Raw genomic sequence first — 16654 nt, 5'->3', positions numbered from 1 at the left:
CTAATTAGTTTCCATGCATGCATGCCCCCATGAATCGGCGTGCGACGACTGCTGAGGGCATGCTTAGTGTCCGTGACTACTGACAATTACAAAACAGTCCCAGATCAGCAGCGAAAGATTCCCTAAGAGTGATAGGGCTCGGACACTGGGCCGTTCAGTCCTTGCAAAAGCCCCTTGTACCTACTCGGAAGCATCACGGATAGAGCGAATAGTGTCACTTCCATTATATAAATGCACTCACCCACCTCTTGAGACCGACGCCAGTAAGGTCTCAATTAACGCTACTGGTTTTAGAAAAAAATGGAAATGAGTTGGATTTTGGCAACGAACAACGACTCGCAAGGTCTCCGTCCCGTCAAACGCAGCAGGCCTTCTAGTACGTTCCGAGTGAAACCAGACAGGAATAAGATCAGATCATTGCTCCTGATCATCGCTGGGTGGAGGTGATATAGTTGCTTATATGACGCTATAGCGAGCTACCCTAGCCATGACCTCAATGCTTAAAAGCGACTGGGAGGGGGGCCAACTTAAACAAGAATGAATTTGAATAAAATCCAGCAATGGGTACGAAGGAAATACCATTATCATTCGCGCGTGGGGTCCGTAAAAGAAAGCGAAATCGAATGTATCGAAATATAGGAGTTGAAAGACGGCAAACCACATCGGATATACGGTCTCTTGCTACTGAAGGCCATCGAAAAATCAATGAACACGAGGCCAAGAAGGTGAAGACAGACATACCCTCTTTAGCAGTGTTCGCTAAGCGAACGTGGTTGCCCTCAAAGAAATGTGTACCCGAGAATGCGGAAAACCGGTTGGTGGTGCCTCAAGGATAGCACACCAACCTGCACAAGAACCGGAGAGACCGAAGTGGCGACTGCGCACAACTCATGGGTTATCGTGGTACGAAAAGGGTTTCAGGAAGCAGGGAGCGCCAAAGCGGAGTGGCGACTAAACGACAAAGCTAAGAAGGCGCAGAGCAGACGGGTCATCCTCATACTGAAGACGGACGGGTATAAATACCCTGAAGTCTTCAAGAAAATGAGAAGCAAAATCCACCTCAAGTATTTAGAGGCGTGCACCTCGATCTCGCACTAACAAGATGATTCTCGAGCTTCACAAGGACACGCCAAAAAGGCGCTACCTACAAGATTGTAGGGAAAGAAGTGCAAGTTTGGGCACTCACCTCAGAGCTTGAAAATCTGGACGAAATCACCGAGGGATGCAGTAGAAAGGGTTCAGCGGGGTCCCAGATGGCCACATTCCGACTGGCATCGGCAGATGTATATCTGAGCCTTAAGACAGCCAAACTTAAAGTTGGCTGGTCATACTCCTGGGCATACTCCAGTAACCAGACTCTTGCTTCTGGTGTTTTGAGAGAGGATATAAGTCCTGTACCTGTGAAAGCCCGAACAGAAATCAATTGTGCAGGCGTGCAGGCAATAAAGCGAGACTCTGCGGGGAGCCTCCCAAGTGCCAGGCATGTTCCGCAAAGCCGGTTACTAAACCACGTACGTAAGGGTGATACTACTGAACATGAAGCACTGCTACGCGGCCCAGCATCTGCTATACCGAGCAGCCCCTGAGTCATTGTCGGACATTGCCATCGTAACTGATCTCTATTGCATCCTTCTTGGATACCGTAACTGGGTCACGAATAAGCCCAGTATTGCGTACATAAACGACGAGCAGGTTCTCGGTTAAGGAGGTTGTGTCACCCTCAAACAAGGGATACGCGCATGAACTGCTGAGTAAGAAAGTTGCTGTTCGAAGGTAGAAAGGTAGAGTCTTGTTGAAAGCTTTGGTAAAACTCATCCTAATTTGGCCTACGTTAGGACCAAAATCACAGTAGCGACCACTAGTCTTCCGGCTCTAGTGTAGACCACGACTTGAGGAGGTAAACGACGGGTAGAGCCAAACTCCAACCGTCTGCAGGTGGAAGACGTCAACCACCATTAGGACTCGCAAGCCTAGGAATGGAAAGTCACCGGTGTACAATTAGACTCACGCAATAAAGGGTGTCCACGATGAAATAGCCACACACCAAATTGATTCGCTAAATTCGAGTTTTCATCCGATTGCCATCAAATTTTCAGGGATTGAAAAAAATCTATTACACTTCATTTTACCATTTTACTCGTATTTTATTTACAGTCCATACGCAAATGCCCGCACCTTGGCCTTAACCCCGGCCATAAGATTGTGCAAAACCTGTGAATCAACCGTTTTTTGCATGTAAACCCATACTTTCTTCAGTTCCTCGACTGTCTTCACTACCATAGGTTGTTTAAGAAGGTGCTGCTTCATAATCGCCCAGTACTTTTCGATGGGGCGGAGCTCCGGAGTGTTGGGAGGGTTGAACATTTTCGGCACGAAATTGACCTTATTGTCCGCATACCACTTCAGCACGTCCTTGGAGTATTGACATGAGGCCAAATCCGGCCAGAAGATTGTTGGGACGTTGTGGGCCTTCAGGAGAGGAAGCAGCCGCTTCTGGAGGCACTCTTTCATGTACACCTGTCCGTTCATCGTGTCCTGGGTCACGAAAGGTGCACTCCGCTTCCCGCACGTGCAGATGGCTTGCCAAACCAGGAATTTCTTCGCAAATTTGGACATCTTCTTCCGGACATGCTCCGGAACGCTGAACTTATGCTTGGCCGTGAAAAATAGGTTGCCAGGGATCTGTTTGAAGTCGGCCTTCACATATGTTTCGTCGTCCATGATGCAGCATTCAACTTTCGTCAGCATGTTGAGGTACAACTTCCTGGCACGGGTTTTGGCGGACTTGTTCTGCTTCTCGTCGCGATTAGGGGCCTTTTGTACCTTGAACGTTCGAAGCCCAGCCTTAGTTTTGGCCTTCTGGACAAAACTTCGGCTTAGGTGCAGCTTCTTAGCCACATCCCGAAATGAGGCGTTCGGGTTTCGGTTGAAGGCCCCAAATACGCGGTTGTGATTTTTGGTGTTGTACGGAATACTTTTTCCTTCACTTCTGGGCTTTCGATCGGTGGTCAATCTTTCCTCGAACCGCTTAATCACTCGCGACACCGTGGAATCCGCGATTTCCAACGTTTTAGCGATAGAACGATGCGAGAGATCCTTGTTCTCGTGATGAATGCTCAAGATTTTATCACGCACGAGCTGTTCTTTCGACTCCATTTCCGCGAGTTTTGATCACAGGACTTTAAAATTTGCAGGATGTAAATAATGCACTATTAACTAAATCCACCCAAATTTTCATTAAATTCTACCCAACGGTTAAAAAGTTAAAGCAATTTCATGGTGTGGCAATTTCATAGTGGACACCCTTTAGCGAACCTCCGTGCAAAACGGTGGATGCGTCACCGAAAAACATAGAATAGAGTGCCGTATAGCATTCGAATCTGCAAGATAGAGGGCTTGTTTCGAGAAACAATGCACGAGTTTCAATACGAAATCACGGGGTGACGCCTATAGGATCGTAATGGCCAATACCAAAGGCGTGATTACGCGTACTAAGCGATCACCCGCGATACTGGAGCGAATCATCGAAGTACCACGCCATGAATCGGGTCTTTGGCCTCCGGCAGTCGAGTCTCTAGAGTCTCGGTAGTCGTGCAGAGGTTGAGGAGGAGGCGAGGGTTGCGAATGTGGGACTCATCGTGATCACCAATTCTTTCAAAGTAAGCAAGGCGTTCGGAATAAATGAAATCACAAACTTGGCCCTCGGGAGGGCCATAAAAGTCATACAGAAGTTACAAAATGACTGCCATTTCCCAGAGAGGTGGAAGCGGTTGAGACTGGGAAATCTCCAGGTGATTCGGCACATAGACCTATATGTCACCGTCCTATCTGTCAGACACTGCTGGCATGGTGCTTAAGAGGTTTACCCTCAACAGACTGGTGAAATACACAGAGGCTGCGAACGGTTCGGCAAGTAACCAGTTCAACTTTGAGAACTTACCGGAGACTTGCCTGCAACCCTAGTAAGGCTGCATGCTCAAAAAATTAAACACTATGAACACTTAAGAAAATCCTACCCCCACGAATTCAGATTAGCAGTGATGATATCGAGGTGATAGACAAGCTCGTGTACCTGGGCTCACCAGTAGAGAAATTGTTCCAACTATGAACTCCGCAGGACCCTCCGTCCGAACAAAATTTGCCGCCGCACGATGTTGACCATCTACTTAGTGTACAGACCGGTAGTACAGTGTACATACTGGTAGTACAGTGTAAAGACCGGTAGTCGTTAACGGACATGAAATTTGGACTAAACTTGAAGAAGTCCAACGCACTCTTAGGATGTTGAACGGAAGTTGCTGCGTATTATCTGCGGTGGCGTGCAGATGGAAGATAGATCATGGCAGAGGCGGATTAACCACGAGTTGCAACAGCTGCGACAAAAATCGGGAGACTACGGTGAGCTGGGAAAGTCCTGGAGATGTGTGGTCTTCAAGAAAACGTGTGTTTTTAATGCCCAAATGCTTCTTTTGAACAACGTTTTCTTGTAAATTGTAACTAACAAAAGTTAATTACAAAAAACTTACTTTTAAGTAAATTTTATGGAATATGCTCTGTAACTCTGTACCCAATGAAGATAGGAATTTCGTTTATTCAGAAAAGTTTCATATTTTTGCACGTTCTAAAACATTGCCGAATAAACCATTTCTCTATATCTTAACACTAAAATATTAATATTATTGATATATACCTACTGTAACATATGCTCGCCGTACTCTAATATGGGTGGATTGGAACAAATGGAACCTAAAGGAGTTTATAGTACTTCAGAAAAACTTCAAGGCAAAGTATTGACATCATGATTCCACTTGCCCCTTTTAACCTATACGTTCTTGAAATTATCGAAAAAATAAGCTAAAATATGATATAACTTAGTAAGGGAAAGTTCTGGAGATATATGGTCTTTGGAAAAAATGTGTGTTTTGTGTGCTCTAACCATTCCTCCGAGCAATCCTTTCGTGTAAAATGCAACTAACAAAAGTTAAGCAGAAAAAAACTAACTTTTAGGTAAGTCCCATGTAATATACTTCATTACTTTGTACCGAAAAAATATAGGATTTTCATTTGTTCAAGAAAGTTTCATATTTTTGAATTTTCTACAACTTTGCTGAATAAACTATTCTTCTATCTCGTAACTCAAAAAAGTAATTTCTTTATTTTTGGTATAGTAAACTTTTCATATTTTTTGACAATATGCGATTATGCTAGTCATACATGCAAATAATTGAAGACACTTTTGAGCTAGGATGAAGTTGAAAGGCGCTATGGAATTAAGATCCAATTGTTGCCTTATTGGACCACAGTGCGGTGGGCGGATGAGATTGGTGCATCGCCTCTCAAGGACGATTGGCGTAGAATTCGTATAACTTCTAGGGAGGCCACAACGTGGACAATACAAGTGGAAGCACCAATCGGCAGAAACGACTTGTATGATAGGAAATGCAAGACAGCGTTGAATGAGAAGAACAGATCCTGGGTTACCTCTAGGATTTGGGAGGAAGACGAGTGAATGGAGGAAGTCGTCTGCCTCATCTACAAAAAAGGTGACAAGCTGCTGCCTACAAAAAACTCTCGCAGATTTATTTCCTGCGGTTATCATCCTCAACCATGAGATTCATGAGCCAGTACCAGGTAAGCTTTATGAGACCCTGAGCTACCACGGACTAGATTTCTTCAATTCGGCATATCTTACAAAAATCCCTTGGAGGGTTCAGATAATATGATGAATTTTTTTGTTTTTTGTTCAACATTATTCTTGAAAAGAGCATGCATAGACACGAGGGGCATGATTTCCACAAGATCGGCTCAGTTTCTGGGTTTCATGGATGACTGTGACATCATAGCATGTAGCTTTGCGAAGGCGGAGAAAACTTACGCCAGACCAAAAACCGAAGGCAGATGGATCGGACTGCAGATATATACGTTGCGAACGAGAGGCTCCAAGGAGAACAGCATCAGCCTTCCAACTCAAGTCTCTGTAGACGGCAACGGGTTTGTATATTAGGGGTCACTGGTGACCGCCGACAATAATACGAGCAAAGAGATCCAGAGATGCTAACGTAGGACTACGTCTTTGTTTTCTATACTAGATTACATTTTGTGGAATTGAAAATGAAACTGACAAATATTGCGTCAGATTTCAAACGAGTATAGCGAGCGAACGACTTAATGCATCTAAGTTATCTATATGTCGGTGGATAGATCAAATGTGTGACACTTATTTTATGCAATGGTTAACATTGTTGCTTTACTGCTTAATAGTGAAAACAGGTGAAAAGTTCCAAAGTCAAGCTTTCCCATACATTTTCCTTACTATTCTCTTGCTTCTCGAGCACGGATAACAATAACATTGACGGAATAAATTCCACTGCCTACATATTCTGACTCAACAAAGTGTTTTGTTCCGTTTCTCTTTCTCGAAACTGCGTGGCCACGCCCTCATGGAAAAAATCTACGCTGGACCCGATACAAAAGACTGCGTGTAGAAAATACAGCTTCAGTCTAGTTTGTCACACAATAGCGAGTGGAGTGTAGCTGTTAAGGGTACGGGACATTAGGAAAAAAGAGCTGCATAGGAGTCAACTCCCAGGTACTGCGGAACATGTTACCTTCATTTTGCATACGGCATCAGCAGGTACCATTGTATGCTGCAAAATATTCTGCTGGCACAGCTACTGGAGGGCAGAGCGGAGAGTAAACTTATTATGTGCGGTCAAGCAGTATATTCAATGCTACCGATGGTGCGATCATCAGCGTTCTGTAGCACGCATATCTTGCTGAAGGTTATGGAATCGGTTCTTTTCAGAACTATAAATGCTTGAAGAAAAAAATTATGAGAATTTTCGCAACTACTACTAGTATGAAACAACTTTGCGCTATTTACAGCGTTTTGATTCAGACTGAATTGAGCCAATGTGAATAATGTTCAGTAGTTTTGAAATCAAATACATTATGGTCACCCTATTTCGAAGTTGGTCACGCAAAATGCTTTAATTGTGCTGAAAGTGATCTATGTTAAAACTAACGAAACCCGTATTTTTTCAGTGGGTTTGTATGGGGATTAGGTCTGAAATAGGGTGAACATAAAAAACGGCTATATTCGATATATTTTATTTAATAAAATCATAACTTTTGAACCAGTTGATCGGTTTTCGATCTTTTTAGATCAAATTAAATGTAATTACTTCTAGTTATAAGAAAAAATACCAGGAAAATAAATCTGCATGCTTTAATATGCATAATGTATAAAATTATTGAAATTTTTGTCATGTTTTTAAATTAAATTTACTAAATACACTTTGAATTAAATTTACTAAATTTACTGTTTTTACCAATTCTTCCATTTAAAGAGGCAAATATGCTCTTTAAAATGAGATCAAGAGATACCTTTTATGTTTGCCTTAAAAAGTATGACAAACAAATGAACCATATTTTTTTATGAAAAACATTAATAACTTCCAGTAGAATTGAGGTATTTACGATATCAGCATTGCAGATTGTTTCTCTTAGAAAAATCGAAAAGTCGTTCAAAAATAGTTTTAAGGTGAAACTTGAAATAAAAATGTTAAAGCGCAAAATGTTTTTTTTTTTTTCAATATAAATCGGTTGTTTTCAAAGATAAAGAGTAACTTTTTTTGAGTTACTTAACATTGTAGAACAAGTTTTCTTCTATCTACAAAGATAAAAAAGTTAGATACTTGATTGCATAGAAAATTTTGGTCACCCTAATTTTTGAAAATTTTTCAATGAGCGCTTTATCATATGTAAAAACTTTGTAGAGTGGAAAGTTTTTCTCTAAAATAAAACCCCCAGAAATTAAGGTATGTAGCGTGCACGACTAGCTCTAAGGAGACTTGTGGGTGATGAGACGTCTGAGATACTTTTCAACAACAATTATGGTGGCACGTTTCAATGTAAAAACGTTCCAATGCAATAAACTGTGACATCTTACCACCCTGGATGTTGCCTCCGGTTTATTCTAGGCATGCATTTTCTTGTAATAACTTCTGTGGCTGACATCTTGACGAATTTGCAATGAAATAGTTCAGATAATCTAATGCATCACTTAAAAGCAAATGTAACTAAATAAACACTGTCGGTAATTGGCCACAACAGTGGCGGAATTAGACCGACGGAAAATAAGCGAGAATAAAAAAAAAACACTGTCTACAGAAAATAACCATTAGTTACACATATCAATACGATAGTAAAGTTTAAACATTCAAATATTTTTCCTGACACACTCTGCAGCTAGAAAGTGTCACAAAATTTGACTGACTAGTTTTGAAGAGATTGGTGGAGAAATGTTTTTCAGTGATCGAAAGTAAGAAATTAATGGGTAAGAGGACGAGAGGATAGAGTATATATCAAGATGGTCGTGCATGCTAGGCATGGGTATGTACCAAACAAGGACTTTTTCGAAAGACGGTAATCAAACTGGTTTTGCTTAACATCATTAAGAATGGTGATTCTGAACTAGGAGATCATAGCGGATCACGGGTGATGAGATGTGACGGCGAAACCTCCCGAATACTACAGTCTCAAAATCTGTTCAACGATTTATTCTAAACAAAATGTTTTAATATTCAATTAATAATAGTATGAAGTGTATGTATTTCACAGTTGGTCTCGAGGTACGATGTTGATCTGATAAGCCGAGTCTCGGTTGGAAAAAGACTGTTAGTAGGATCATAGTTCAAGCCCCACAATTGTCCTGTACACTAAACAGTTGGCTGTGAAGTCTGTGTATAATAGACAGAAAGTCGAGTTCCGAATCGGAATGTAGCACCAAGGCTTCAATTTGCTTTGAGTATGAAGGGTTTCAACTTGGGAATACATGAAATTGAAATTGAATTTGATGCACATTTATTTGTTTACTGTAGTGCTTTTCATCGTTTATTGACGTTTTTCTCTTGTTCAAGTAAGTGAAGACGTATTATAGAAGGCGAAGAAAAAGTCAGAGCTCTTACTTACTTACCACAATTCGAAACTGTTTATTACCTGAAAAAGAAAAAAAAACTTTATTACTTACACGTTTTCATAGAATATTATATTAAAAGTGAGAAAGTAAACACTAGAAATTATTTTTTTTTTTCGTTTGAAGTTACCACCCATTGTGTAATGTTATTTCGGTAGAGTTTTATTCTGAAAACGTTTATGAATCCTTAGTAAGAGTGGAACGTCAAGCCGTTAGGCTACCCAACATTTATCAAAACTTATTAAAATATTTGAAAGCATTTCCAAAACTTTCTAACAATTGCTGTAGCTGTAAATATTAAATTCTAGATTCCCAGAAAAAAGTTATGATTGCCGAAACTAGCCCCAATCGTAAATTTTCGTGTTTATGAGCTAAACCCTGTAACTACTGCCGCGGTAATTTACCTGCGAGCTCATTATGCGGCAGTGGCGCGTGCTGCACATTTCTCATCGGGGAACGGAATTATCATCCTTTCGCCAGCGAAGCTTAATCAGTTTCACCGTGGCAGAATGCAAACCCATAATACCCCGTGCTTATTTAAACGCCTCTTTCATATAATTTAATTAGGATTGTAACGTAACCGAACAACAGCAGGATTTCGCTTCCAATAGCACCGGCAAACAAATCGTACTCCCTAATATGGCGATTGTGTTCGAGTTTGCGGCTGAAGGTAAAATATTATTATACTGATGGGGGATAATGAGTCGCACTCAAAAACCTATTTGTTTACCGGAGGAATAATCTTCGATTTTCACACGGGGCGTTTGCTGCTACGTGTCGCCCATCCAGTTCGAAAATTTGATCAGTTCTTGTTTGCGGTGTCAAAATTATCACGCTGCGAAGTTTATTTCAAAATCGAGTAGCGTGATGATGAGTCTGCTTAGCGCAAATACCATTGAGAAGAGGCAACAGTGTGGTGGGCGGTAGGTGCCAGGCTGTCGACGTATCCCTAATACGCGCTCGTGTCAGGCAAGCTTTTGTTATTTGCCGAGCTTAAGTTCTAATTATGGAAATCGATTATTCTCTGCTATGGACTCGACTCGCTTTGGCGCGAGCTGTCAGGCGTGGCTCTACTGTGAGTATAATTCGAACAAAACTGGAGCTTGGAGGATTTTGCGGATCATCGAAACATTTTAGATGGAAGTAACGCGACAGAGAAATTTAAACAGCTTAGTAAAACAGATATAATGGAAAGGGAAGGAAATAAGAACTAGAACAAAGCTAACAGTATTATTTTTTTTAATAAAAAATTAAAAGCATTCCTGGTTAAAAAATATTGCAGAAATGACTAATTTATTGTGCGGAATTATTTCAACCACAAATTCTCATTCGCATTTTAGCTGGAATGGTACCACCAAGTGACGAACTGGTTGACAAATCGAGCAATAAAACTTGTCACTCCGGTCGAAATTGTGACGAAAGAAAATTTAACACCCCATGATTCGAGTTGCTGTGCCATCGTCACTGTTCGCGTACCAAATAGTATTATGAAAATGTTACCCTTCAATTACGATAAATGGGTTTTAAACCATCGACAGTGCGACGAAAGGTAAACCATCGTCGGAAAGCCTAGGCGAGCCTTTACACAACATAGGCGCAAGTTGATCCTAAAATGTCATCATCACAAAAGCTAGCACAGCGAAAGCGATTAAATAGAAATTTGCTTCAATTTTGATGTCGCATCACTGCCAACATCTGGCAGCATTCATTGGCTGGGCCAAGCGTCTGGCAGAGTGGCTTTTGACTGTTTGGTATTGTAACAGGACGAAAGCTGTCTGGTGTCTAGGGTGAACAGAACTTTTCAACTTTGTAAAAAATAACTGAAATCAAAACGGAACGAGTTTGCATAGCAAACGCTAAACTATACACACGACTGCGAAAAAAGAATCACCTCTTCCTACTGGAGGCGTTGCTCCCAATCTAAAACGCCTGACCGCTCACAGCCGAGATTAACGGCAGCTCCTTCAGCGGGCGGATCATAAAATGTCAAGAATGTATCACAATGTAAGACACAACAAATAACGAGTGGTTTTTTTCTTCGCTCCTTCAAGGATCTTGTTCCGCTTCACATGCCGGCTTAGGAACCTCACCTATGGCAGCCGAAGATATACGTATAGGATATATGTATAGATTATGTTTTATGCTTCGTAACTTTCGTATAATTTATTGCTCCATCGGAGGTTTCGGTTCCGAGAATAACCCACAAAACCCCGGCTGTCGAGGCTCGTGTTACGTTTACCCACCCCAATGCATGGTGGGTTTAGCATCGCAACCCGGAATCGCCCGAGGATCAACCGGGACGACCTTTGCGTTATTTGTTTCATTTTATTGTTTCAGCACTGTTGATTACGAGATTTTTTTATTAATCAATAAATCAGATTGTCCTTTTCGCAGTAAAGTTATAATTTGACAAACTTTTGCGTCTGCTCACTTTGTAGCTATTTTCCGGCGAAGCTAACCCATCGCTCATGCACGATTGTCTTTCCAATAATGTTTAACGATTTATCGAACAGAAGAATGGCGAAGGACGTGGCTGAGATTGTAAAGTATAGACAAGAGAGTGTTTTTTCTTCTCCCAACCCTAGCCGAAGTTCATTTCTTGTGCACACACTGTCCAACCGATAGCATTTATTTAACTTTTGTTTCATGTTGTTTCTGAAACGGTTGATTGTCGCGTTGGTACGACCGAAAACGAGCGAATTATGTTTTACTTTCCGAGTTTCCGGGTTTGTTTGTTTGTTTGGTGGGGTTTTTTTACGAGCGGCTGAAAGTTGGGCGAATGTTGATGGAAAAGCAATGGAGAAGCGTTTTTACGGTCTCGGAATGAATTGCGACCGGTTTATCTGGAACAAAATTGAAACGGGTTTTATCACGATTGAAACGCGAGGTAACGAATTATGAATGTTTCGAAATTAAGCGCGATAAAAGTTTGGTCGGAAGAAATGGGTTTATATTTCTTCGGGAATGAAATTGGTTTTCACTTTCTTCGGCACTGTTGATGCAAATTTATTCGAAAAAAGGACAGTTTGTTGCCATTTCATTTCGAGTTTTTAAGCAATTTTATATAGAGTATCGAACGTCTTCGGCAGTGGTTTTTTCCCGCAGGTTTTTGCATAAGACTGCTGCAAAAAATCTGCTGAAGAAAACCACTACCGAAGATGTGGATACCGTATCTGTGAATTCTTAATTTGTTTGCTAAGGATCCTCTCACCAAAAAAAAATAGTTTCAGTCAGGCACGATCGTCGTATGTTCGAATCCCGGAGAAACATCACAAAAGAAGTTTCATAAATTCTAATATTCTACAACGATTATACCGAAAACATATGCTAATGTTTATAATTCAGATCAGGGATTCCTAGGTCGCGCTCTACGGAGAACATGGAAGTATTTGCAAACACTCCGCGGCATTATTGACAGACAAATTTTTGAAATGATATATTTGACGGAGAACTGGCATTTTCGGAACAATCAGCAAAACTTCAATTTTCTTATTACTTCAAAAATGCAGATGCTCCGTCAAATATTCTGGCGTGAAAAAGTGCTCCGCCAACCAGTAGATCACTGTTTCAGAATATAATTTATTATGTGAGGTTAGAAAATATAAGATTAAGTCAGATTGGGTAAGATTAAATTTTACCAGATAAATTGGATTGAGATGAGATTACAATAATTTTTAAAAGATACCAATTTTTCATCGGTGCATTTGTTGTTTGTACTTGTTTTAAGGTATCGATAAATTATTATTTAACTTAGTTGAGGTTTATTCTAACGAATCAATTTTATCACATTCTCATTCCTTTTGTCACCAGTAATTCATTTACTATTTCAAACGGCACCTTGTTTGAAAAGAATAATTTAAGAAAAACTATTTGAAAGTTTGTACGTGTCCAGATAATACCAGGCGGATTGTAATCTCCGAAGAGCGAACGAACTGCATTGAGTGCGGCATCTATATGCTTGTGCACAGTAAAGGTATCATTGGAGTAATCGGGTGAGAGGTGACGCCGATGAAAATGCTGCTGCCACGATAATCAATATTCACCTAAAGTAGTTCAAGTTCGTCATAAGTACACAGATACAGCAATAAGGTGGTGGTGGTGTACCCCGCGTTTTTCCAGATCTGACTGCATCGCGATCTTTGTTTTATACATTATATTGTGTTCCAAATAGCTGCATCGAGTTCGTTTCGCTATTCACCCATGTCTCTGAGTCAAGCGTCGCCAGGAACAAATCGTTTATTTTTGTTCATAGCTCTCGTACTTCCTGCTAGTAAATTTTAATATTACCAAACACAAAAATCCTAGAAGCGGGAGTTTCATCAGCGGTTGAAATGTTCGAACTTAGCAAGTACTTGCCGTTTACAGCGGATTGGAAAACCCCTTTACCACGCCTACGCACTGGACCGGGACGGCTGATGATCCCTGGCTGCAGTGGAGAGGACTCCCAGTATCCAATGAACAGTGGGGCGACTTCATACAAAGGCTGGTCAAGCAAAAAAAAATGTCGATAAATGCGACAAAAATATGGTATTTACATAATTTTGGGGTGCTGAACACGAATCTGGCATCCGTTTTTTGTTTGGGGCCGTCCATACTTCTTTATTCAATAGAGTTATATGATCTCTAACCACAAGCAACACCACAGGGCGTCCTTCTCACTGAAAAATATTACGTAGTTTTTGAACGACCCCTCAAAAAAAAAAACAAATTTTGTGAAAAACATGACATTTTTGTATTAAAGTTAAAACAACTTCTTCTTGTTTTTCATCATCATCTTCCTCATCTTTTTCTTCATCTTTATAACTGTGATCAGATTCATCCTCAGCTTTCCCTGATTCAACCTTTTTTTTTTCAACAGAAATATCACCTTATTTGAAAGTTTTTTACAATTACTTTTCATCTTTTCGAAAAAGGTGTTAACTATTGGATCTGTGGAAGATGATTGAATTTATCATGATTAGTATTTTCTAGACTCTTTTGGCGAGTGAAATTATCTCGGGCATGTGCATTATTCAATTACTCTTCTCTCGAGCCAATTCCGTCATCCTTCCTATAGATAGTATCATACCAAACGATATTGCTGACCTGAAACATTGATTTAGTCTAACCTGATCTGTTTTCTTGGTGGTTTCAGACTGTATTTTGACCCCAGACTTTCGCCAGCCCTCGAATCCCAGCCAATAAATCATGCACTCAAGACAACGTATTCAACCATGGAGCGAAGATATTCCGTAATTCAAATAATGTTCAGTTACGTTCAATGTCCGCATTTTTTCATTGTTATGAAACTTCGATATCGTAGCTCTACAAGCATTGCAGCGTTGAGCAGAAGTTGTACTTATTATGGAATTGACGCATTTTCATCAATCATTGTAAGAAATAATGGGATGAAACAAAGATAACACGTATTTTTATAACTTTGTAATGATGAATGTTGTGGTTTTCACCCAAATTTATATATTAACCTTCACGGATTAATGTTGTTATCACAAATTGTTGGGACAGTTTCGGACCTCTTTCTAGCGGCGTCGTAGTTTGATTAGACGGAGCTCTAAAGCTGTAATTAATTTTTTGCATTTAACTTTTAGTATGAATTATGAATTAATAGTAACTTACAATTTTGGTCTTTTCATATAACTGTCACTAACAATATCAGACATTTTTTTCTAACTGAAACTTCTTATAAATTTTTAACAACGTGTTTCTTCCTTGCAGTAAAGAGTGTAAGTGGAAGACAATAGTGCTGATAAGGAGGAAGTGATAGTCGATAAATGAGCAGGGTATTTTAGATTGTGGATCTCGCTATAATGGATTGACTTCAAGTGAGCAGGGTGTTTGAGATTGAATCTCGCACGGGCAGAGGCGCACGGGCAATGCCCCCAACACAAATGTTCATCTATGAAGTATTATGGGTTTGATTAAATTAAATCCTTGATAAAATTTCAAGTTTAAAAAAAATATCATAAAAAAATCTGCTATCGCATTTCTCACTGAAGTGACAATTTGCGCAACAGCGGACAGTATGCATTTGAAAGCTTACGTTATCAACTAAATTTTTAATGTAGTCACAACAGTGGCAACTACACTTTTCAACTGCTTTTTTACATAAAAACACTTATTTTATTATTTTTTTAGTGTCAGGCCTACTATGACTAAGTTTTACAATATCTAATGGAAGAGATTTGTTTTGCACAATATTACGAACAACTTTTCCTTTGAAACCAAAAAATTCCACGCTATCATTTAAGCTGCAGTGCGTTTCAAAGTAATGTCCTTTTTTTCAAAAACTTGTCAAAAAACGTCACTATGTCAAGCTTTGAAAAAACATTAAAAAAACAGATTTCATGATATTGCACCCAAATTTTGGATTAAGCCCCTTGATTTGATTATTATAGCAATAAAGGAAAAATATTATGAAACAGCTGACAAAAAAAAATTTAGGCTGATGGCCAGCGATTCCCCACTGTCCAATGGGCAGAAGTAGAAAATGCAAATGTAGAGTATTTCGATGACATAGTAATGATGTCGAATAGCTCAGCGATGTAAGGCAGTAAATGGAATCTTCTTGCTAGCGTGGTTTCGTCCATACTAACTTGTGGTGGGCCAGTGTGCTTCAAAGTGCTTGACACTAACAGCTATCGTGGTAAACTGGACAGTACCTGCAGGCCCATGTGCCTCAGGGTTGTGACCATCGTGATACAAAGGGCATACGACGTACCAAAAGATCAACTCCTCTTGTTGTCACCAATAATTCATTTACTTTTTCAAACGGTACCTTGCATAAAACGAATAATTTGAAAGAAACTATTTGGAGCACTTTAAAACATCATAAGGCAGAACAGGAAAAATTCACATGCCATACTGAGAAGAAAACGTTGATATTGTCTGAATTATTTTGCTTGTTATTGAACCATTCTATGTCCACTTTATTACTGACTTACTCTTTGATGTTTGTTTGTATGCACAAAAAAATGTTTTTTTTTTTGGGTAAACCTAGATACCCATAGCAGAAAGATGTGTACTGGCGTTTATCGTATACCCAAGTAACAATTCTATAGCTACTTGGTTTTCTAACGGTTTTATCACAGCAATGAATATTACCAACAGTTTTATGGCGGTTAAACCCGTTGCCAAAAATAGAAAGTCGTAATGAACACTGATAGCTGTCAATAAAACTCTAATAAAGGGGGGAGTACCCGTCAGCTGATGCATATATCGTTGTGATATGCGTTTGTTATCAACCGCGCCTGGTTGTTACTTTCTTTATCACGGTCACCTGGCAAAAAATCGGTAAATGTCTCGTTGTACAACAAAATCCTTGTCCTTGTACGACCGTGTAAATTTCTGTCTTCGGCCTCCTTCTGGTTTTCTTCTCCTTCGCCTCCTTCGACCGTCGACACCCAATCGTTCAACTTCTCCGCAGTTGACTCTTTCTTCTTAATGATACATTGGGGTCCATGATCTACCCTTCTCAGCATCCTTCTTGTCAGCTCCATCATAACCGTTTTGTCGTCGAGTTGGATTACGCGATTTCTCATAACCCTACCTTACTTTTTCGTTTTATTTTTTTTGTATACAAACTTGCTGTTTAAAATTTACTCCACTCGCGATCGGGTTTTTTAAGCCTAATAATCCTCCCAATCTTCTTCTTACATGTCTATGCCCGTTTTTCCGCTG

The 16654-nt window shown here is 40.0% G+C and overlaps 1 protein-coding gene across 9 annotated transcripts in view; it reads right to left on the bottom strand.

Moving 5' to 3' along the window:
* LOC129725242 (protein O-mannosyl-transferase TMTC1-like) overlaps positions 1 to 16654 on the bottom strand; it is a 577063-nt gene that overhangs the window by 295578 nt on the left and 264831 nt on the right. For 2 of the 9 annotated variants that reach the window (XM_055680803.1, XM_055680802.1), the window contains exon 2: positions 8978 to 9000. The exons of the other annotated variants lie outside the window; for them this stretch is intronic. The gene's annotated coding sequence lies outside the window, so the exon portion shown is untranslated. The remainder of the gene's footprint in view (positions 1 to 8977; positions 9001 to 16654) is intronic. 9 annotated transcript variants of the gene reach the window in all.

Source organism: Wyeomyia smithii, chromosome 2, assembly GCF_029784165.1.
Source record: "Wyeomyia smithii strain HCP4-BCI-WySm-NY-G18 chromosome 2, ASM2978416v1, whole genome shotgun sequence".
Classification (NCBI taxonomy): Eukaryota; Metazoa; Arthropoda; class Insecta; order Diptera; family Culicidae; genus Wyeomyia; species Wyeomyia smithii.
Note: the sequence above shows the minus strand (reverse complement) of the source record. Positions and strands in the feature narration are given on the sequence as shown.